The sequence below is a fragment of the Elephantulus edwardii genome, unplaced genomic scaffold, assembly GCF_000299155.1.
Source record: "Elephantulus edwardii isolate Elephantulus edwardi_28Jun2011 unplaced genomic scaffold, EleEdw1.0 scaffold00010, whole genome shotgun sequence".
NCBI classification, from domain to species: Eukaryota; Metazoa; Chordata; class Mammalia; order Macroscelidea; family Macroscelididae; genus Elephantulus; species Elephantulus edwardii.
This window is the reverse complement of record NW_006399760.1, coordinates 34,149,409-34,174,934: the sequence shown is the minus strand read 5'-3', so window position 1 is coordinate 34,174,934 and position 25,526 is coordinate 34,149,409. Positions and strand designations below refer to the sequence as shown.

At 35.2% G+C, this 25,526-nt stretch overlaps 1 protein-coding gene across 1 annotated transcript in view; it reads left to right on the top strand.

The window, feature by feature from the left end:
• The first annotated feature begins 10,830 nt into the window (after positions 1 to 10,830).
• Positions 10,831 to 25,526, top strand: part of BAZ2B (bromodomain adjacent to zinc finger domain, 2B) — a 324,998-nt gene continuing 310,302 nt past the window's right edge. Inside the window, exon 1 of the mRNA XM_006880802.1 lies at positions 10,831 to 11,141. The gene's annotated coding sequence lies outside the window, so the exon portion shown is untranslated. The remainder of the gene's footprint in view (positions 11,142 to 25,526) is intronic.

Genomic DNA, 25,526 nt, shown 5'->3' with positions numbered 1-25,526 from the left:
AGCCATCGCTCTAGACTCCTGTGATGACAGAAATACCTAGTCACATATCTCTTTTAAACAGTTTTCTCCCTTCTCTGTTTCAGTGCAATATACATTATTGAACCCATCTTGCTCAGTCTCACCCCAACCCCGAGGTTAGTCCCATTCTACAACAGTTAGACGATCTATTTTATCTCTCCTGGTTGTAGGTTGTTTTGTCTTCTTATGCTGCCCTTTGAAACCTTCTGTTCAGCTCTTTTACTTCAGCATCAGTAAGTTATACATACACCTATAAAAAGCCGAATTTACAAAAGTTGTACAATAAATTTATGTTAAACAATATCAAGCAAAACAAAACAAAAAATAACCACTTGTGAGAGGGTACTTATTTATGTACAGTACAGACAAACACCTCTTAGAATTTGGCTCCTTGGTTTGAATGTTTAGGATTATATGTTCATCTTTAAAAATCCCAAAACAAAACAAAACAATAAAACAACCCAAAAATAGGAAGCTCTGGTGGCCTAGTTGCAGAAAGCTGCACAGCCATCCCAGAGGTGTGTGGTTCAAATCCACCAGATTCTCTGCTGGATAAGAAGGGACAATCTCCTCTTGTACCTGTCAGATCCAATTTGATAACACACACACACACACACACACACGCACGCATGCACACACACACACACACACACACACACACACAAATAATAAAATTTTAAAAAACAAACAATAAACCAAAACCCTACACACACAAAACTCAATTAACTCATTTTTGTGGAATCTCAATGGACTCAGCTGAGCCTCCAGGTTTCCATAGGTTATACATTACAAATGAGAAGACTGCCCATCTTTTTCCTGTGGAACTGCTTATTCAGTGTGAACTGGCAAAAGAAAGCTATACCACATTAAATCATAAATGGCCTAATAAAGTATAAAATGGTATTCTGACTACTAGTTCATTGTGTAGTGCTTTGGGTCTTTATGCATTATATGTTAGACAGTGTCCACTATAAGTGGTATATTGCAAAGAGGACTGGAGAGAGGGTAGGGAGGAAATAGTGCAACAGTGAATGAATACTTTTTTTAAAAAAAAAGTCAACTGGGAGAGGCAGGAGGAAAACAGTGAGTGAAAAATCTAACTTTTCAGTAAACTTTCATTAAAATCACAATTAAAATAAAAAATTATTATTAAAAAAGTAAGAACTTGTAAGAGATTATCCAGTGTCTGTTCACTTGGAATGATAGAGATTTAAGAATAGCAATCAGAAGATTTGCAGTGTGTAGCTGACTATCTTCTTGGACAGCCACCTGTTTTGTCATGATACTTGAAGAACTAGATCATGCCCGTACACCATTAATGAGCATTTTTTTAAATTGTGTTTTGGTTGAAAGGCTTCAAAGTCTATCAGTTCTACATTCAGCAGATCTTACATATTTTTAGTGTCAATTTTGCAATCTTTGACATATAAAATAACTTTTACCTGTTTTCCTTCCTCCCTCCTACCTCTTGTTATTGGGCCTCTGAACTTAGTTATTGTGCAAGTGCTGCCCCTTTGATCTTGAATTTCTGGTTGTTAAAATGATGCCCTGTCTTCCTGGTGATACTACTTAGCTTATAAACTGGCCTATGTTTCAGTTGAAAATTGAGCCATGGCAGTTAGCTAAGTTCCAGGCTTGAAAGGCAGCTAAGAGTCATCATCTTTGGTGTTTACCCACTCTCTTATTGTTAAGCGTTGGGGTTTTGTTTTGTTTTGTTTTGAACTTAGTTTTGTTCCATGTTCCTTTGCTATTTTATCAGGGACCATCTGCCATTGTGATCTTTTCAGTGTGGCCAATAGAGATACTTGAACACCTTCTAGTTCACCAAGTATCAAGGTCATAGAAGATTGGATTTGTGTGGTCTTTTGGATAAATTGTTACTGTGTATCCGTGGTTTTAGTCATTCATTGCTTTAGAGGAGTCTGGAGTACCTTAGATGGGGGATCACAGGCTTTTAAGACCCTGGTCTCTACTCAATCAGAGTAAGTTGTAGAATATTTCTTTGTGAATTCTGATGTCCCAATTTCCTTGATGTTGTCTGTGACTATATTTCTGAGTCCCCAGTCCCAGTGACTCATTTCCACCAAGATTTGGTTAAAGACTAGTAAGTTTTCATAACTTTATCCAGGTATACTTTATTGTACTTTTGGATTAATATGCAAAATATGTGCACTTATGTGTAGAAGCACCCATTTTATTTCTCATTCATGTTTTTTGCATCCTCTTTTCCTTTATTAGGATCTCTGGTGCTCTAGTGGTAAGAAGCTGTGTTGCTGTAGTGTGCTGATTTTACTTATCATTTTAAAGAACTAACTTCTGTTCTTATTAATTCTGTTGGTTCTTCTGATGTCTATTTATTTAAGTTTTAATGTGTTATTTTCTTTTTTGTAAAACTTTTATTTTTTAAGAAAAATTTGAAAATGTTTAACGTGTACCTTACTTCCTCTTTGCTTCTATTTCTCTTATTTAAAAAAATGTGTCAAAAAAAAATGTCTGCTGCTGTAAATTTCCCTATGAGTGCTCACTTTGCTGTCTTCCCAAGGTTTTAGTGTGCTGTGTTTTCATTCTTATGTGATTCTAGGAATTTTTTTTTTTCTTTTCTTTTCGCTGCCTCTTTTTAAACAGTCCCTCCTATCCACTTAGCTTTGTATCCAAAGACGAAATTTGTAGGTGAAAGGAGTTAGCCTTCGTTACAGACTGGTCAATTTCAGGGTCGAAAATATGGAACGCTTCACGAATTTGCGTATCATCCTTGCGCAGGGGCCATGCTAATCTTCTCTGTATCGTTCCAATTTTAGTATATGTGCTGCCGAAGCGAGCACGATTCTAGGAATTTTTAAATTAATTTTAGAATTTCTTTTATTGTCCAGTAGTTTTAAAATAGGTTATTGCATAGTTTCCGTGCATGTGACTTTTTTTACTTGGTCTTTCTGTTGGTCCTTCTGTTGTTAATCTGTAATTTTATGTCATTGTGATCTGAAAAGATGCTTTGTTAAAAAAAATGCCTTGTAGTATTTTGATGTTTTAAAATTTGAGCCTTTCTTCTTTAGGGCCTAAGTTATTGTTTGTCCTGAATGATGTTACAGGTGTTCTTGTTCTCCATGTGTTTTTTTGTTGAGTGTATTTCTAATTGCTTGCCCTTTATTAAAAGTGGAGTATTAAATAAAGTCTCTGACTATTATTGTGAATTTGACTGATTCTTTTAAATTTTACTAGGGTTTGATGTAGATGTTTTTGGTTTTACTCACTGGATACATATATATTGATTATGGTTATATCTTCTTGTTTAATTTGTCCTTTAATTATTACATAATGTCCTTCCTACTCCTATATACTGGTTTATGCCATAAACTCTGTTTTCACTTATGCTCATTTGTGAACATCATTTGCTTGATATATTTTTAGTCCATTTTTTGCCTTTGAGTTGATGTATGCTCTTGTAGACAGTGTATTGATTTATGTTTTCTTTTCCATTCTTTTACTTCATTTTAATTATTTCTTTATCATTATTGTTCAGAGTTCCAGGATTATCATTTATATCTGCCATATTTGTTTCTTCCTGTAGTCCAATGATGAAGTTTTACACTGTCAACACTAGAGCACCTGGTTCGAATCTGCCAGCTTCTCCACAGGAGGAAGATGGGCAGTCTCCTCTCATGTGGTTTACAGCTTCTGAAAGCCCATTGGAGGGTTGGCTGTGAGTCAGGTTCCACTAGATGACACCATCCAGTAGCAACACCTCTGTTTTAGAGGGCTGGAATTATCTGCATAATCCTCAATTTTAACAGATGACATCCTCATTCCTAACATTTTCCCCCCAGAATTTCGATAGAATTCAGATTCTAAGGGTGAGACTGTTGAATGGAATCTGTTGAAATACTTTACTTGGTAGTAGAACAGTTCCTTATTTTTTGCTGTACTTTCAGTCTTAAATATCTGAAATAGTTCTGTGTTGACTAATTCTTTTTACTTCTCTATGTAGTTCTTTAAACAGAAGAAAACAGGGAATATCAGAAGAATGTCTGTTTGTGTTTTTATTGATTATGCAAAGGCATTTGACTGTGTGACTCATAACAAAATATGGCTATCCTTAAGAAAAAAATGGGAATTCTAGAACATTTAATTATGCTTATTTGAAAACTGTACTAGAACATGAAGCTGTTGTCTGAACAGAGTAAGGAAATACACTTGGTTTAAAATAGGTTAAGGTGAGCATCAGGGATATATATATACTCTCTCCAAAGCTATTCAATTTTTCAATTTATATGCCAAGCAAATCATTGAAGAAGCCTGACTTTATGAAGAAGAGTGTGACATAAGTTTTGGAGGAAGGCTCATTGACAAGCTGTTTTACACAAGTTACACACCCTTGGCTTGCTGAAAGTGTGGAGGACCTTACCACAGAAAATCAAAGACTACAGCTTTCAATATGGATTACATTTCAACATCAAGAAGACAAAGATCCTCACTTCTGGACCAATAGGCAACATCATGGTGTTAGGTACTGTTGAGTCGAGTACTACTCATAGTGACCTTAAGAACACAAATCTAAACCCTGACCTGGCCTGTGCCATTTTCACAATCACTGATACACTTGAACCCATTGCTGCACTCACTAGGTCAACCCAGCTGGTTGAGGGTCTTTTTCTCCTTTCCCATCCTTTCAACTTTCCAAGCATATTGTCGTTTTCCAAAAAATAGCCTCTACTAGCATCATGTCCAAAATATGTGAGACATAGGTTCACCATCCTTGCTTTCAAGATGCATTCTGGTTGCACTTCCTTAAAACATATCTGTTCTTTTGACAATCCATTTTGACAATTTAGTACTCTAACACCACTCTTCAAAGGCACCATTTCTCCTCCTTTCATCATGACAGATAGAGAAAAGATTGAAATTGGCAATTCTTTCATCTTGCTTGGATCCATAATCAACACCCTTGGTACCAGCATTCAAGATACTGGGAGATGTGTGTAACACTGGGAAAGTTTGCTCTCAGGGATCTCTCTAAAGTCCTGAAGAGCAGTGCTGTCAGTTTAAAGACTAAGGTACCTCTGACTCAGGTAACAGACTTTTCAGTCACTTGTTTCGCATCTGAGAGCTGCATAATTAATAGGGATGAAAGGAGAAGAATCCATTCATTAGAGTTATGGTGTTGCAGAAGAGTGTTGAATATCCCAGGGACTGGCAAAAGATCAAACACATACATCTTGGAGAAAGTATATTTGCAATGTTCCTTGGATACAAAGATAGTGAAGATGCGTTGTTAGGAGAAGCAGTTTCTTGGAAAGGGGCATCATATTTGGCAAGGTGGAGGGTCAGTGAAGGAGAGGAAGACCCTCAATGAGATGGATTGATATCATCAGTCATCTCAGCGGCAATGGACTAAAATGTGTCAAGGATGATAGGGATGGCACAGGATAAGACAAAGTGCAGCTCTATTGTTCATAAGGTCTCTAAGCATCATACTTGACTTGATGGCACTTAACAACAAGCCACCAGAGCACCCTAGAACTTGTTTATTACTGCCGTACGTTATTATTAGATACAGATTTGGCCATGGCTAGTATTTACAGTTACATTTTTTTTTACTACTTGAATGGTTCCACTTTTAAAAATACCTACATATTTGAGTTTTACTGGAATTTATTCATAGGACATTTCTAGTTTTATGTTTCCTTATGATTATATACCCAGCCCAATAACACTAATATTAGAAAACATACTTCTTCCTTACTAAGGTGAGATATAGATAGCTCTTATCTATGCTAAATTTTCAAATGTATTTAGGTGAATTTCTTACATTCCTGTTGTATTCTATTAGTTTTCTATTCATGTGCCAAATCCAACTGTAAAATTTTTAAAGGCTTTATTACATGTTTTCATTATCTGATAAGGCTGGCTCCCTTCTTAGTGTGCTTTTTTTTAGAATTTTCTTGCTTTTTCTCCTTTTATTTTCCAGATGAACTGTATAATCGATGTGTGCTTATGACAGTGCTCTTAATCAGGGTATGTATTAGAAACACCTGAATGGAATTAAAGAGCAATAACATAAGCCCCAGTGCAGGCTTGAATCTCTGAGCATTGGATTCTGGTTAAGGAATTTAAGGAAACAAATGATCAATAAGTTATAAAATTAAAGTACAAAATGCAAACTTCCTTATTGTTTGTTTTTTCCCCTTGTTTTGTGGACCTTAGTTAATGATTTTACCATTTATTCATTTTCCTAAACTAGATCTTCCTCTAAGTCCTCCTTCACTCCCTCCCATTCTAAAATTCTTCCCAAAACCTGTATCTGCACCCCTCCAACCACTGTCTTTTACCGTGTTTCTATTGGACTATTGCAGTGGATTCTCTGTTGATTTTACAGTCCATCATTAGCACTGTTTTTAAAATTATTATTTCCTCCACACATTGCTAACCTTTGTTATCTCACAGGATACATTTCAGTCACCTTACCTTGGTGTGATTAGTAGGCCCATGGTCATTTTCTGGACTTTATTCTTCTCTTTCCATACTTTACATTGCTAGTATAGCTGGTATTCCTGGTATAGCACATTTGTCACTACTGCATGTATAGGAGCTCTGTGTATTTATAATTGGGGTTCTCTTATTTGAAAATCTTTTCTTCATTCCTTCTTGGCCTGGTTCACTCATGTTTTTGAGATGAAGTTTAAATGGCATCTCTTTGATAATGTCTTTCCTAGTACATAGGCAGTTGTGATGTTAACCCGAAGAATGTCTCTGAGAGTTTGACTCTCTCAGTAGCTCTTCAAAGAAACATGAACAGTCTTCACATTGCTATTTACAGCCTTGGAAACCCAATAAAGGTCCACTATGAGCTGGAGCCGACTCAACTGAGTTAGCTGAGCTGAATCAGGATTCTGTCTTATCTTCTTAATTATATACCTTCACTATTTGTATCTGTAGAATGTGGTATGGATCTCAATCTCTCAGGAATTTTACACTTTAAACATCAACCAGAAAGCTAGCTTTTCATGTTCCCCCCCCACCACCACCTCTAGCACAGTACATAACATACAGCAAGCATTCAAATGTTTGTTCAATGAATAGGAACAAATAAAGCTTCCTTAGTCTGCACTGATTGAAACAGAAATAAGACTTGACAGTGAGTGGCCAGTGTGTTCTTCTATTGAGAACTCTCGTTCTTTTGCTTTTTTTTTTTTTTTTTTATTCAACGTTTTTAGACTTTAGTGTCTGTACATAGCAATTCCTTACTTTCAACACAACCATGTCCAACACTTACTAGTAGTAAATGAGATACCGATCTATCATTTATCTGCCTGTCTGTCCAAGAAATTCTATCTTAGTTTTACAGGTGTTGTCATGTAGAAGAACATGCAATAATTCAGTGCACAGAAGTGACATAATTAGTCAGCTGGATTTCTGCATCTTTATATATATATGTATATAATTTTAGAATTTTCAGAAAGGTTGGAAAATAACTGCTTGATTATTTCTTCACAGTTCAGTGAATGATGAGATATTAATTTATATGATGATCTTTAGAAGACTAAGAAAGGGATCTACATTACTTTATACAACTTATTATTTGCTATCCTTCCTCATTCTATGTTATAATCTTTAAAATTATTAAATATGATAACATGAAAAAGAGTAATACTAAAAATAATTTAAGCTCAAATTCTCATTGACAAGAAAATATCAAATTTTTGAAGAAAACAAGTTTAAAATATTTAATATATACATCACCTTTTTTAAAAATAGAATTGTATGGATTACACTGGATATTTAAATTGCCAAATAACCTCAAATGATTTCAAAGATAAATTGTAATATAATTTTTATTGAGGTTTTCTATCAATAAAGAAATTAATTTTACAAATACCAGAATATGTGTGTTATTCATTTACCAATGATTTTCCTTATTATTGATTTCTAATTATTATCTAACTTCATCTTTGTGAATATGACAAAAATATTTCTCCTAAAAAGCCCTTGATGATACAAAAATATTCTTGTCAAATATATTTTAAAAGATACTGCAATAAAATTTTTCATTATTGCCATTTTAATATTAAATCCTTTGGAGTCATTGAACTTCCTCCCTTTTTTGGTTATTTTATAACAAAACCAAGGGAATGAAAACATGTTATATGTGAATTCAACTTGATATTATATATACTTATATATAAAGTTTTTCAACTACAGTTTTAATAAGAATTTTTGTATAATACATCTTTCATATGTGGATTTTTTTCTTGTTTATTAGGCATATTTCTATAATCTTCATTAATCTAGGAATTTTGTTGTCTTTTTTTCCCCCCTTGAAATTTTTTTTTTTGTAATCAGACTGTGAAAATGCTTATCTTTATGAAATCCATTGCTTGGAAAACCAGTGAACTATTTTCTAACCCATATTATTAGAAGTAAAACTCATACCATGTTTTAAATATTTACATAAAAAATCTAGATTCGATTAAAAATATGATGCTTAACTTTGCCAAGAGAATAAGGTTTTAAGAGAATTTTTAATGAAAATTGAGATTACTTGAATCTAGCTTCATCTTTTCAAAATAAATATATTCTACAGTAACTCAAATCATTAGACAAGGTCTCGGTAATGAATTTTAATAATACTCTGTTTGCTTGTGAAAATATTAGTTAACTTCTTTGTTTACTTAAAAAGTTTAAAAATACTGCATATTTGAATTAAGGCCATATTTTAGAAAAAGGCGTTAACTCTTTTCTTGCATTGTAGTTTGGATGAATAACTAAAATGCTAGCATACACACTAATATTTTAATGTATATTTTTATTCTTCAACATTATTAGTAAATTTTGAGATTATAGAACTATTGACCCAGTCTAACAAGTACAGAGTTTGGCCTGTGAGTTAATTAAATATGAGTTAATAATATATTATAAGGAAATTATTGTCCTTATTACAGTTATTAGGTAGTTACTCAAATTATAGCTTCAAAGGAATGCAGAGCATGGAAAACTCAGGATTAAATTATGCATTTGAACCTTAGGCCAGCTTTTACTGTAGAGACAGTTTGCTGCTAAGAGAGAAATTGTATGTCATTGAAATTAAATGCTTTTCTGGGGATGGAAGGTTCCAGTTTTTAATGAAATTACTGAGTGTGGTGTAGTGAAATGATTAAAATCTGTATTCCGGGAATGTGGCAGGGAAAAAAAATCAATAAGTGCTAGCACAGCTTTGCTGCTCAATGTGAATCCTGAAAATGAAATAAACTACTACAAAAATAATAATTAAAAACATATCAGCACATTAATTTATTTAGCATCAGTCTCCTGAGACATCATCTTCACTAATTTTTAGCATACATTTTACTATGTAATGAGCAGCTTTCTTTTCAGATATCCCTATTAGAACTGGCAGTATTTCTGCCCTTCCCCCAGTGCTCCTGCATTGCAATCATTGTACTTGCACTTATTATGTTACAAATGACCGAGGTAAGGCTGACATTCTCAGTGCATGCAAAAAGACCTAGTCTGCCAAGCTTTTTTTTCCCCCCTAATGAAGCAGCTTTGTGAAATCTCCCCATGTGTTAATACTAATGAAGATCCTCCAGCACAATTAAAATCACAGCCAGTGGCTGAAGAGGAAACATAAAACAATAGCATCTTTTAAGATACATTTATCCACATATATATGCATAATATTTCTATGGCTAAGATATTTTTTAGCCCAGTTTTCACTTTATCTTCACCATGAAGATGAAATTACATTAGGTTTCATTTTATAAACTTTGGGAGTTTAATGTGCTCCAGGGGGAAAAGCACCTCTTCAATGCTTTTTACAAGACATACCTTCTTGGTTGATAAAGTGTTCCCAGGGCTAAGTAATTTTATTTATTTTTAATTATTAATTTTTAGGAAACTATTTTGGAGAAACGGGGTGCAGGAGGGATGGTGTGTTGTAGTTTACCTTTAGTTTAACTTGATTGGTTGTAGGAGGTGTGAACTGGATTTAAAAAAAAAGTGGAAGGGTAAAAATGTGAGAAAGTTCTACTTGTACTATTTGTATTGGGAATAGGCAAATAGTATATACTCTGTGTGTCGTTTAAAGGTGGAACAGTCATTACCAGGCTTCACTTGGTTTATTAAAATGTCTTTATTTCCTACAGTTAGTCTATTTTTAAGCTAACAAATTAGGGAGGAAAATTACTCATAATAAAATACCACCACGATTTTTCCCCCAGTGTTTGACTAAAAAGTATTTATTTCTAAAGGTTTTAATTTACTTTTTTTTAAAAAACAAAACAAAACAAAACTCAGTTCATAAACTTTGCAGCCAGTTTAATTTGCCCGTCAAAGGGCAGTAGTAGAGTATTACCCAGAGACCATCTTGCATCCTATTTTTAATTTTTAGTTCTTCGTACCCACAAATTCTCGGCGTATTAATTTAGTTTGGCATGTAGCCTTCCACTGAATTTTGTGTTTTCGGGCACAAAAAGTTTAAATGAAAGTAGCTAACCTGTGCTCCCTATTTCTCAGCTTAACTTTTTTTTTTTTTTTTAAATTACGTTTTCGGTTCTCTTTTCTGTCTTCTCTTCCTTTAAATGCAAAACAAAACATTTAACTTTCGTAACTTTTTCCTGGGGAAATGAACGGTGCAAACTCAAAGCTACAGTATTCTTGAAAGGAAGAAGCAACCCCCTCCTTTGGCTCCTTTAGGAGCTAATAGGTCATTTATTATTGGAACTGAAATGGTATAAACAATTCTCTCTCGTTTTTCCCTTGTTAACAGCAACTTTCATTGTTAGAGAAAGGAGAGAGAGAGAAGCCTTGTTGGTTGACGTCACTTGGTTCATGAAGCCTTCGCCTAGAAGTGAAGCTGCTGAACAAACCTTGAGAAGAATCATCTCCTGCTTCAATCTGCTGCTGGATAGGAACTAATCAGAGAGAGAGAGGCGGAAGACGGAGAAGGAGGGAGCCCAGGCTTTTCCCGATCACAAATCTCACCTCCACTTCAACTCTCTTTATACTTTTCTTGCAAAAATAATAAGATATAAGGAGGTGGTGAGGTTTCCAAAAACAAAAAAACCCCGTAACCTTCAACCATCTGGGGGAGGCAAGCCCCATTCACCGCAACTCTGAGTTCGAAAGTAAAGGTGAGTTACAAATCCTCGGGTCTGTGGGGTGCGGGTGAAGATGGATATTCCCAGTGTTGGAACAGTCGTTTGATGTGGAAAAGGAGAAACTAAGCTCCGCGAACCGGGCGTGCGGAGTTGCTCCTCCGGCGACGCTCGCCCTGCCTGCCCTGCTCGCCCTGCCGCCGCTGTTTACCCTCGCCGCTCGCTACGTCTCTTTGTTGTGCTGCCTGGAGGGCTGGGGTGGTGGTTCTCAGGGTCCCGACTGGAGTTTGGGGGAGGAGGACCCAGAGCTGTGCGGTCTGGGGTGGAGGTGGGGGGGTGCGGTCTCAGGAGAACGTAAACTTTATTCCTGCCCGCCACTGCGGGACTGCTGTCCGGGAGGGCCGAGCCTCCCGCCCGGCCGCCGCGCCGCCCCGGCCCGGGCCGCTCCGCCGCCAGCCCGCCTCCTTTGTGCGGCCGCCCGGGCTTCGCGTCTGCTGCCTCCGCTCCGGCCTCTAGCGCACAGACCTCCGCCAACAGTTACAGTTTCGCTCCTTGAAAAACCACCTCCGCCACTATTGCGATCGGTCGTTCCTACCCCCGGAATATCCGCCGTGTCCCCCCACCTCTTCGCCGGGGTAGTTTCAGAATCCACCCCCACCCCCGTCCGCCTCCGGCCCATTTTGCCTCCGCCCCCTCTCCCCTCCCGGACCGATTAGCAGCGCCTGCCACCCCCCCCCCACCCCCGCCCCAATTCAGGCCCTTGCTCGAGGCGTAGCCTGCAGCTCAAGAGTTTACAGAAAATGAGCCTAGGTGGGGTGGTCAGGTGGGACTGGGGGAAGATCTGGGTGCCTGGGAAGATCTGAGTCAGTACGCAGGTTAGAGCCCTGCTTTTCCTAGTCATGTCTGTGACTAGGTCTCTTAATCTCTTAGTACTTCCTCACCGGGAACCACCGCCAGCTCTCAACTCTTCGGCTTTCCTTTTCTTTAGTCTTCTCGTGGCTTCCCCCACCTTTTACATTTTTCGGTTTCCCTCCCCTTAAAAGTAGTTCCACGCACCCTGGGATTGGGATTTTGGAAAGCTAGTGTTTGAGGAGTCAGAGCTGGCCCTGCTGCTTGGAAATTTTCACTGCTTTTCTCTCGCCCTCTGTATTTATCTTTTGTGTGTTGCTTCCTTATAAAGAGAGAAGCAGCTGCAGTCCTTGGCCGAGTTGTTGAAATTTATCCCTTTGTGTATATTACAATATCCTCCATTTTTCCCCCTGTCCTCTAAACAACAAGCGTTTCGCCATCTTGGGCAATTTTTATTCCCAAGTCTCGCTGTCTTATTTTTGAGGAAGGAAAAATGCCTTGGAAAGGCAAAAAGTATGTCTGCATAAGACTCAAAGTTTAAGGAATGTTCAGGGGGGCCAGTGACGTCATGTAAACTTTACAGAAATTTTCTCTACAGTAATTTTTATCGACTATGATTTCCTCTCTTTAATATTTCTGTGATTTGCAGGTTGACAGTACTGTGTTGCTTATTTGTATTTTTGTCTCTCAAAATAAACCCTTATCTGTACATTTTATATTTTGATAACAGGTGGAAAATTGTGTGCAAAAAATGGTATAAACTTTTATTAGGATATTAGCATTCACCTAGCCGTTTCTACTTTTTTTATCCTTTAAAGATTTAAGATATTTTTAATCAGTGTATTCCCATGCTTTCTTGGTCCACTGTGGGTTTTTAATTTATCAACTTTGTTCATTTTTATGTGTATTAATTTTCAGTTATCTGGATCCACTTTTGTAATTAAATATTCAGTTTTACAGTTATTCTGTATTTTTTTTTTATAAAAAGCATAGCTGAGTTCATTTAAATGGCCACCTATTGAAAATACCTGAAGATTCTGACTACTTTTAAAATTAAGTAGATGTGTTGTGAATAACTTGGTAAAAATATAGTGCATAAAAGGTAGAATTGGAAAAAAATTATAGCCAGTGATCATAAGCTTTCTGTTTTGGACAATATGAAAAGATAAACTAGTATTCTGTTTGCTTCTCTCGTTTTCCACCTAACAAAAGTTTGCCTGGTCACATGATCAAACTTAATGATACACTGACTAGTATATAAATAAGAGACACTGTAAATTGAGTGAAAAAAATGAAATTCTGTCTCTTGTCATTTTTAGTCAGCATATTTACATCTTTTCTAACAAGGACATGAAACTATTTCATTTGCATTCTCTTTGTCTTTTGGTTGGTGAAAAATTGACTACAGTTAACTCAGAAAAAGCTAATAGAAACAATTGTCAATGTATTATAAAGGTGTGCCTTCCGCATGAAAACTTGTGCTATATGTCCTATGTTTTGATATCAGTAGCCACCTTCTTTGGTGTTAGCTGCTGTTTATCTAAGATTTTGCTTTATGTAAAATGCTATACAGAAATAATGTCTGAATTGAATGTGTGCCATTTATGTGAATTGTAGGTAGATGAAAAATGTTTAAATAGTTAAAAGCACATAGAACAGATGGTTCTAAATTATACATGCAACAAAGGACTAGAAGATTTGGCAGATTATAAATGGCGAGCAACAGAGGATAAGCAGTTTAAGAAAATGGTAGTTAAGTACATTTGATGTCTCACACCTATTGTAAACATTCTACATATTATTGTCACAGTGCTGCATAATCAATAATTTAGACAACATTAGACAACTTGTATGTTTCAGATGGGGGGAAGGTAAGTTTTTTCAGATGTTTGAGATGAATGATTGCAAAATTATTTTAAGCCTTTGATGAATCTGTCCTTTTGCTAAAGAAATGAAGTATTACTTTGAAAATAGGAAGTTATTTACAAGAACTAACTATTTTTGTATCCATATACTAGTTTGGGGAGAAGTAGGAGTAGGTAAATTTTAAAATCTAGAGAATATCACCCTTAATATTTTTGTCTGTTGAACTGTTGCTGAGTTATAGGAACACTTAATTCTTTCAAATGTTAATGAAAATATTTATAGAATCTCCACTCTTGGAAGTGAATTTATTAAGATACTGTTGGCATTATTCACTAAATGTGTATTAAATAAGAAGAAGATCGGTTTTTGTTTTAAATTTAGAGTCTTGTACTTAACATAATGATTTCACTTGAACATAGTTTATTCCTCATTTTAAAATGTAAAGGTTTTTATCCTTCCAGAAGAATTAGAGTATTTAATTCTATTTAGGCTTTTCAAAAATTTTGAATCACAAGCTATTCAACTTGTCAGAATTTTGTTTTTATTTTTATAAGCCTTTCATTTAAATGCATATAAGACCATAATGGAAACCTTGGAATTTTAATTCTGTTGCCCTTTCTCCCATTTCTTTGTTTGCATGTTTATTATAGAACTGCAGTGTAAAGGAGCAGATGTTTTGCCAAACATCCTGATGTGTTGCTTTTTCTTATGGGAGTGCATAACTGTTCCTTCTGATGCATCAACTTGACAGCTGGTTGATTTCATGGAGCTGCTAAGAAGCCATTAGTGGTGTCATTGAATTGAAACAGAACAGTCACTCCCAGCTTGAACTGCAATTGTTAATGTCTTTGTTGCTACTTTTGTGTTACTATACAAGATGTAGGAAGGATATCACAGTTGTAGGAAAGTTCATGTTTTCTGTCTTGAATTAGTGAAAGTTTGTTACAATTTGATTACTTTTAGGTCTAAAGATCTATTAAAGGGGGTTTAAGATACAGTTTCTGAGTTTTTGATAGAACTAGAAAAAGAAGAAATATGCTTTCACACAGAATGATGATCTGTTGCTTTTGACTCAGATAAAATTAGATCATCAGGGCTTAATGGTTTTTAATATCTTGATTTCCTGTGAGACTAATTAACCTATTGTTATTGTATTTTTATTATACAGATATAGATTTCTTACACAAAGATTTTAAAATATTATTCTATATTTAATAAATATTTATTCTTTTGGTTAAATGTTTCTTTACACTTATTATGCAGTTATTTTAATAGTAACCAAAAGAGAAAACAAATACAGAGGGAATAGGCAACTACAAGTGAGATTATCCTTTATAAAAAACAAAAAGTTACTAAATACATAAATGCCCAAGCTATAATTGAAAATATTTTGCTTGTTGTTGTTAGCTGCTGAGTTAGGAGTTGAGTATGTCTCAAAGCAACCTAGTCGTAGTCATTTAATGATTTTAAAAAATGAAATGTTTTTATTCTAGTAACTTTTAGTACCCTTTCAAGTTTTAACTAGCAAATTGTAGTAGTGCTAACATGATGTTAGATCATTCCATTGGTGCCAAGTATTTTCTACTTTTCAAATTATTTGTATAGACTTTTGGAAGATGAGAGGAAGGAAAGGAGGAAGAAGAAAAATTGATAATCCCACTAGAGAAAAGTCACAGTAAAAATAATTGTGTTAAGAAAATTTTAAGATAAGATTTAAGAATGTATGGTAGTTTATTACCATAAGGGATCTTTTCTCATCTCAATTTTAGTGACTCTTAGTTTATAAATCTTAAAGTAAATTAAATATTTACATTTAAACATTTATTAAAAGATGGTAAAATTTATGCCATTTAAAATATATTTCCTTTTGAAGAAATATTTGAAAAGTGAAATTGATTATTAGAGTATATAATTCATTGTATTTATTCCCCATTAGAGGGACTCTATCCAATATAAACAGATACTAAACTTTCATAGTATCCTTCTGAATTATCCCAGAATTGTAATTTCTTAAAATCATAAATTTGTGAAAAAATCATCTCTGAAACTAAAACCAAGATTTAATATGCAGATAAATTTGCCCCCTTAACCCCATGTACAATTCTTTAAAAAATAAACACTTCTCTCGCTTGCTGCCTCATAACTCACATAAGCACCATTTTAACTTAGACTACGATTCCGTATCTAAGAAATGTATTTACTTAGTTTGTGTTTCAGAACATATACAGGCAGTTCCCTGGACCAGGAGTTTTAAGTTAGATGTATGCATACCTTCAAACAGGTGCATATGGTTTCTTTAGTGAAGGAAAAGGCCTGAAGCTTTTTCAGTACTTTAAAAGCTGCATACGCAACAAGTGAAGGGGATTGTGGTAAAGAATTTGTTTCAAGTTCTTCCTTGGTTCCTCGTTATCTAAGTTAGGACATATTTATGTAACATTAAAGGGCAAATGTATGAGTTTTCTGTATTAAGGCATCAGGTATTTATAGCCTGGAGATGCACTGTACACAAACTTACAGTAAAATCAATTATATACTGAGTTGTAAATTAGGATTTTAAAGTACTCTCAATGCTTAATCTAATTTTAAACATAATATAAGTCTGAATTGCACTGCAATGAAGCATCCCTTAATTGATGCTGGAACTTTTGGACACTGAGTTTCTTTAAAAAGGTCATTGTGAGAACAATTGTAAAAAGTTTCATAAGTCTAGAAGTTTTTCTGTTGACAATATTAACTTTGAAATTATGAGAAATAAATACTTTTCAATTCTTGTACAAATTGCATGCAGAGTTATAATTGTCAGCATCTTTGCCGAAAGCAGGAAAATTAGGTGAATTAACATGGTTTTCAAATCTATTTGATTACTGTTTGATTTGTGACAAGTCATAATGTAGATTAAGTTATGAAATATTAATAATTTTAATTTTGTGTATGTTAGCTTGAATTTTTAATTAATAGGCTCAAGAGACTGAAATGAAAATTGTTTATATATATATATATATATATATTACACATTTGTAAATAAAGAGATGTATTCAAGGTTTTTAAAACTAAAAACGAATACTACTGGTTTTTTACTTAGAAAAATTGGTGTCATTTTTGGTTTTTTGAATGCCTTTTATTCAAATAAGAATTAGTGAATATTAGAGACAGGATAATAATAAAGCTGATCGGTAATAGCTGTCTAAAGGTTATTTATTTTTTGTCAAAAGTGTGTTCATGTGTATGTAAGAAAAAAAAGCATATAGTTTGAAGATAAGAAGTGCATTGGTACCAGTCTGTAGGCATAATTGTGTTTTTTCTCTGTTTTTCTTCTTAACACTTTTCCATGAGCATGCACTCATTAATCAAAGACGTTGCACTCCTGCTGAGGGCAGAGAGGTTCATCAAATTGGCAGTCAGTTTGGTGTAAAGAACGGTGTACTGAAGCTCTTAACTTGCTGGGACATAAATAAATCTAAGGTCTTTGTATGCAAACCCTGGAGGTTAATACTGTATAATTCAGTGTCCTGTCTTTGTTTTTATGATTGATGTTTTTAGATGTTTGAAGCTTGATGCAAGTCTTCTAGTAGGTCAGGTCTGACAATCTGATTGGCTGAAGCAAGAAAGCATTAGGTTGTCAGAAGGACTTTGAGCATGCAGCCGAGATTTTGATTTTTCCCCCCCTACGAGATCATTGTCATATTGCCTGAGCTGTTATAGGAATGTATCAGTGATTGACATCTCCTGCTGTGATAATGGACCTAGTGCATGAAATGCCAATAGTTTGGTCGTATTTGTTCAGAAGCTTACTGCTATTTGTATCCTTAACAGAACTAGCATGTAGAACAAGCAAAACTACTGGGATTTCTCCTTAGAAATAGTGCTGGGAATTGGCTTTAACATGAATTAGTTGCATATTCATAATTTAAGAACAGCTGGTTACAGCAAGCACATAGTCATTTGCAAGCTATTATAAACCATTCCACTCACACATGGAGCCAGTGCTTGGTGGATATTCTTTTTCTTCTTATTATTATTGATCTACCTGCATTTAAAATCTGGTCACTGCTGCTACAGAAGCTCTTCATTTTAGCTGTGTTTGCAACATAGATCAGCATCAATTTTAAATATTTAATTTAAACTAAATGCTGAATAAAATGAAAACTGCTTCAAGGAATCAAGTCTAAAAGGTCAATAAAGCTTTGCTCATAATATATTTATTTTTTGGTATATTTTTGTCCATACTAAAAGGTAAATGACAAAAATTATCATGCCTTTTGAAAATATGTTTTATTACTTTGACCACAGAAAACTGTTATCTTTGATTTGAGAATATTGTTGACTATATTACCTGTATAGTTACAGTAAATAACATTTAAAATAGATGATAATTTATCTGTAAAACAATGTTTTCTAATACATAAACTATATATATTATAATGTACTTTAGATTATGAGTAATGTAAGTTAAGAAAGAAATAATTCATCCTTAAACATATAGCTACTCTGTTTTAGAAGGAATCTAATGAATTTCTTCTGTATTTTTAATTACTTCTGAAGCATAAAGCAGAGCTAACAACAATAATTTTATAAGATAATCCACCAATAATAGTTTCTTACATATTGCTAATGTTGATTGAAATAAGAGGAGAAAACGTCAGTATCGCAAGCTTTAAATGAGACAAATTAGGGGGTGCAATTTTATAAGTCCTGGCCAGAATCGCTGAAGGAGCCTTTAGTAGTATGATGGTTAAAGCAGACTGAAAGTTCAGCTATTCCAGCCCACCAACTTCTCTGAGGGAGAAAGGTGCAGCAGTCTGATCTGTAAATAATTATAGCCTTGGAAACCCTGTTTGGGTTCTACTTTTGTCCTGTAGTGTCCATAAGAATTGGAATCACATTAAGGGCAGTGAGTTGCAAGAATCATAGGGAGCTGTGCTTTGCTTTGTGTCTGTTAAAATTTTGAACGCCAGAGTGTTGTACAATGATGTGAATATAAGGAGAGATTTCCAAACAACATGGTGTTGCATTCATGTATGCATGCATGCATGTGTTTGTTCTCACACTAGATGATAAAGTGGCTCTCAGCACTTCAAGGTTGAGTACTAGTCCTAAGAGTGCATTTTACCCTTTCTTGACTTCACAAATGACTGGATATGCTGGTAATACAACAGAATATATGACCAAATTTAATCTCGCTGATAGTAGGTTGTATTTTTCCTAAATAATAAATTCAGAGGTTATTAAAGGACAATGCATTATGTTTTAGTTTTGAATTGCATAGGATCCTAATTTTTATATACAGATACCTTGCCGTTATTTGAAATTACATTATTTTCTTAGTTATCTTGTACTCTTTTCTTGCTATTGCCCTTTTAATTTTTTTCCCTGTTTCTGTAGTATTTTGTTACTGTAAGTTCCATATTACTTTCTCTTCCTTCAATTATTTTATTTTTTGATAGGTCAGGAGGAAAAATATCCTTAATTTTTGACTAAAATGGGAGTTTGAGATTGTCTTTTTTTTGTTTATCATTACAATAGACATGAGGTGATTTATTCCATTTTAAAAATATTAGTAATTAATTGAAAGAGAAAACTGATTCAAAAGGAATTTTATTGAATTACAAGGAATTGATTGAATATAAAGAATCACAGACTTTTTTATAATCCTCTGTTTTTCTGGCACTAATAATAGGGAGGACGGAGTTGCAGCTACTTTCATTCATCATACACTCAAAAAACCTCATTGCTGTCAAGACAGATCCAATTCATAGCTGACCCTGCAGCATTTTTTTTCAGCATGTTTTTAGTGGCTGTAAATTGCAAGAGATGAGATTGTCCATCTTTCTCATGTGGAAGAGCTGGTGGACTCGAACTGTTCCTTTGGTGTGGCAGCACAACTGAGAGTGGTCTTCAAGTCTGCTCTAAAAGACTATGGATTAAAAGTGAAGAAAGCTCAAGAATCGGGAAGAAATGACTTGTGGTTGGAATAAATAGAAAGGATTATTACTTTTTTTAAAATTTAGAACGAGACCAAAAAGAATGAGGAAGCTGAATATTGAGTGGTCAGGCAGACAAAACCCAGCAAAAAGACATCATGAATCCCTTGTATCACAAACTCCTTTCACATTTTTTTTTGAGGTCCTTGTAGCCATCCTTTTTTCTCCCAAAAGAAAAGAACTTGTCATGGGACCTATTTTAACCACCTTTGGATACTTTTTTTTTTTTTTTAATTATTTTTTATTATTTTGTGTGCGTGTACCGTCAAATCAGATCTGACTGGTACAAGAGGATATTGCGCCTCCTTCTCCGGCAGAGCATCTGGTGGATACTTTTTAAATTGACTGCTTGGCTTCTTCTGAAGAAGTGAGTTAGTTAATCAGTTTCAAGTTGTCTGCTTCACTGATAGGATTGTGGTTTGTAGTGACCAGGTTGAAACAGACAAAACTGGCTTCTCTGGTCAGAAAGAAGCACTTAAATTTTGTTTCATATGAAATTAACCAAATCCTCTCTTTTCGTCTTGATTTTATTCCTATATTTTTGTAAATGGTTTTCCTCAAACCCTATAGTGTAGTTAAAATTTCTAAAAACAGTGACATTTTCTCTCTGTCCTTTGATTTGTTGGTGAGGAACTAGCTTTTCTATGGTAATTTGATGACTCTGACTTAAAAAAAAACCCACAAAAAACCCCCAACACAACCACTTCTTTTAAAATAACAGACAAATTAGCCAGAGATATTGTACTGTCAGTGATAAGTGTATCTGTTAGGAAAAGAGCAACAACAAAATTCATAACCCTGTCTATAATAACACTCCTACTAAATTCTGCTAATAAGCTGACACTAAAAATTGATTTATGCGAAAGTTTCAAACTGAAATGTATCTAAAGGTCTTCTACATACTGTTTTGGGCAAGGACAACAATTTTCAGTGGTTAGAGAAAAGTCAGCTGCTCTGGTTTTTCATTGCTATGTGAAGATGTATGTAGAAATAAAATTTGTTAAGTTTTTAATTTGTAACTTGTGATGAACATTTACATGGAAGAGGTTTGTCAGAATGAAATTTTAAAACTTAACATCAATACGAGTTATTAGGTAAATGAAAATGGAGGTGAGAGGATGGGACTAGAATGCTATCCATAGTCTTGAGTTTAGACAGTGTTTCATTCTTACTAAATTTCTGGTTTTCATGATGATACAGTTACTAAAATTTACTTCTCCTTTCCTCAGGAAAAGTAGTATTGTAACACAGACCATTATGGTGAAGCATCAACGTTCCTGAAAAAAAAAGCAGAAAGGAGTCTGCAGTATTCTCATTGTAAGTTGGTGGTGTGGTGCATACTGAGAAAAAAATAGGGTCTGGACAGCCATAGTAACTGACAGAGGTTATAGGTCAAATCTCTGTTTTAAAGAAAAGTTACTGCAAAGCTACAGTAAGTGTCAGTAATGCCATTAGTGGTTAGTAGAAACCCCCCAAAAAGGAGACAATTTTAAAGGTTTTTCAATACTAAGAGTTAAGAGGACTGTACTTATTTAAAATTGACACCTCTTGGAAAGTATCAAGATTTCCCTTTAGTGGTATATTTTATCATAAAATTCCTTTGCAGTTGCCATTGGCATTTTTAACATCTTAGTAAGCAAATAAATAACTCATACCTTGGGGGTTTGTAGTTGAAGAGTTAGGGTAGAACAATGTAAATGGTGCTGGAAGAGAAGTTGGTAATGCTGATCATTCAAATCAGTGCTCTTTGGACTCTTCCCCATCCAGAAGCTGGTTAATGGTTGTATTGCCAAAATTCACAAAAGAGAAAGAATAGATTACTTAAAGTTTCAGTATTTTAGTGTTATGTGAAAAATGAAGGATAGGAGCAAAGCACACACATTCAGAAACTTAAAAAAAGCTGGGTAGAATGTGATTAGAATGCCACTGTTTTCTGTAATGATGTTGTATATGACATAGTACTTTCAAAATTTGACCTTTTTTAATTTTTAAAAACACACCTTTTGTGAAATAGGTCAGTTTCTGCAATGTATTGCAAAAAAATTTTACTTTTTACAAGTTTCCTTTAAGATATTGCAGCTGAACTCCAGTCGTTACCAACTAAATTGGTTACATATACTTGGCTAAAAACACATGTTTATATATTGGTAATTTAGGCATTTGACAAATTAAAAGTAATCCTAGTTGTTATATGCCACTGAGTCACCTGTGACTCATAGTCACCCTGTCTATGTACAATACCTATGCAGAACCCTGTCCTATCCTGAGACAGTCTCACTGAATCTTATACACCTATCCCCATTATCACAGTTACTGTGTTAGTCCATCTCATCTATGTGTTCCTTTCTTGTGCTGTCCTTCCACCTTTCCAAGCATGTTGTCCTTCTCAGTGGACCCTCCTGGCCACATTCCCAAAGTATGTGAGATGGAGCTTCAAAATCCTTGCCTCCAAGGAGAGGCTTTGGTTTCACCATATCCAGGACTGACCTGTTTGTTCTCTTGGTGGTCTGTGGTATGTTCATTACTCTTCTCCAGCACCCCAACTCAAAGGCATCAATTCTTCTTCTGTCATCCTTAGGTCATTGTTTAGCTCTCTGATGCATGGCAAGTAACTGTGAAGGCCATGGTCTGGATCTGGCATACCAAAGTCCCTAGACTGATCTCTTGGATTTTTGAGAGATTCCTGACAGCAGACTTCCCCAGTGCATTTCATCTTTTGATGAAATGCTGACTGCTGGTGCCAAGAGTGTTGATTGTGGAGCTGAGCAAGCTGACTGTTGTTATTCATTGCTTTTGAGTTAGAAGTGACTCATAACTGGCCTTCTAATGGGTTTTCAGAGGCTCTAAATTGAACAGGAAAAGACTGGCAATTTTTTTTTCTGCAAAGCAACTGGTGGATATGAACTGTCTTCCTTCAGATTGGCAGCCCAACTTCCTACCTGTGAGGCTACCAGTGCTCCCTAATTACCTGAAGAAGCAGATACAAATAATTTATGAGGTTCTCATACGTAGTGCTATTGTGATGACTCTTACTAGCCAGTACTGATTAGTTAGGAATTTGGTCAGCATTTATTTATTAATAACTAGGGACAATTGATGCCCAGTAGCAAAATACATGGTCTTTACACCTTTTGAGGAGTTCACAATAATTTATTTAGGGAGAAAAAGCATACATAAAGTGAATTGTCAAAAGAAGTGATTTTAACTCATGAAAACTCAGTTACTCTTGTTAGGGGGAGGGACACAGTTGGAAGGAAAATCAAGTTTAATAGTTATCCATCACTTCATGACCTCATAATGCAGCTGAATTCATGAATCTGTTCTTCCAGGTGCTCTCTTCTCCTGGGTGGCTCTCAGATATGAGCATCTTACACCCAGGGTAGTGTCATGTTTTAATGCCATCATTTTGGATACTTTTTTTTGTTTATAATAATTCTGGAATATTTGGACATTTGGAGCTTAGCAAAAATAAATGACATCTGTTTTAGTATGGACCACGACACTGTTGCTCTTTCTGATGGTGTATAGGACTTCAGTGTGGTACCATGTCATAGAAAATACTTTTTTAAAAATTTATTTTTATTTTATATTGGTTTGCATATAGAATTTGTAGACATTGGTTTGATTTCATATGCATTGTGTTTCCATATCCTTTCATTCACGTTCTGCTTGTTAGAACTTACCTTCCTCCACTTCTCTCCATCCCTTGACATTCCCCCCTCATGGGACAGGATGGCCCTCTGCTGTGTATAAAGCATCATGGTTCAAGATCATTTATATAGTTAATTTAGTGTTAATATTGACAGTCTCAAAATGTAAATGAGCAGGAAAAGTAATGTAAGTAGAGGAGGAAGTAGAGACAGTAGCTTAGAACAGGTGAAAGGAAACCTGTCTAAATAAACTGTATTTGGAAATAATGGGAGATGAAGTTAGAAAGGGGGGGTTAGGTTAATTAATCTATTTTAAAAGAGAAGTGATTTGTTAAAAAAATTTTGTTTTAGAAAGTGTTTGGAAAAATCTGAACTTATTAAGAAAAGATGTGATTTCAAGAATAGCCAGTTTGGTGGGTTTTTGTTGGGTTTTCCCCCCTCCCCCCAAATTCCAGTGTTGGGTGGTAATAACTAGACAAATATCCATGCACATGGACCGACAGGTAAATATGTATGGCATAGTTATTTAAAGGAATGGGGTTGAGCTGGTTTGGGTAGATTGGAAAATGTATATCCTTGTGTTCAAATAGCTTTTATAGATTATGATAATTTGATGTAATTGAATACTATAAGTAGCCATTTCCTACAAAGATTACTATAATTTCTAAGTTACCAATGGTTAGATATTCTTTATAATATGCCATAGAAAATCATGATAAAATTAGTTTAAAACAAACTCTCATCTGTTTTTAATAATTATTTCTGGTGTATCATAATCATACCCATGTTGATATTGTTGTTAGGTGCTGTTGAGTCGAGTACAACTCATAGTGACCCTATGAACAGCACGCCTGAACCTTGTCCTATACTGTTCTATCCTAATCATCTGACACACTTGAAACCTTTGCTGCTATCATCCTGTCAGCCCATTTCGTTGAGGGTCTTCCTCTCTCTCCTTCACTGACCATCTCCTTTTCTTAGCATCATGTCTTTTTCCAAGGAAAACCTCTTCTAGCAACATGCTGAAAGTATATGAGACAAAGCTTCACCATCTTTGCTTCCAAGGAGCACTCTTAATCTAATAATTTTCTTATGCATTTGTGTTTATTAAGAAATTTATAGAGAAGGTCTATTCTCTATTGAATAAAATAAAAGTAATTACTGCCAAACATAGCTTCTGCAAAACAATAACACACAGTCTTGTTACTAGGGGCCATCAAATTAAACAATACTCATTGCAACCCTATGGAGAACAGATCTAAACCTTGCCCTGTCCTCACTATCTCTGTCCTACCCATGTTATTTGTGATAGTCATCGTATCAGTCTGTCCTGTTGAGGGTCTTCCTACCTTTCTCTGACCCCACATCTCTCCCAGCATATTGTCTTGACTTCTTGACTACAAGATGTTCATTATGGATCTGAGAAATGAAACTATTAAGAACTGTATTTTTTCCTCTCCATCTGTCATATTGCCTATTGGTCCAGTGGTGAGTATTTTTGTTTTCTTGGTTTTGAGTTGTAACTAATATAGAAGGCGGTAGTTTTTATTTTTCTGTAGCAAGTGTTGCAGGTCTCCTTTACTTTCTGCAAGCAAGGTTGCATCATTGGTGTAATGCATGTTGCCAGTGAGTCTATAGTGAGTTTACTTCAAATCCTGATGCCACATTCTTCATCATATAGTCCAGCTTCTCAGCTCATTTGTTCAACATACAGTTTGAATAAATGTGGAGAAAGAATAGAATCCTTATTCATGTGTTCCTGATTTAAACCATGCAGTGTTCCCTTGTTTTGTCCTGACAGTTGTCTTTTGGTCTGTTGTTGTTGTTATGTGCTGTCGAGTCATTTTCGACTCATAGCGACCCTATGCACAACGGCCCTAAACCCTGCTCTATCCTGCGCCAACCGCACTTCCTCCGACACACCCATCCCGATTACCCCAGTCACCGAATCAATCCATCTCATAGAGAGAGGGTCTTCCCCTCCTGCGCTGTCTCTCCACCCTCCCAAGCATGATGTCCCTCTCCAAGGACCTGTCCCTCCTGGCAACATGTCCAAAGTATGTCAGACGAAGCCC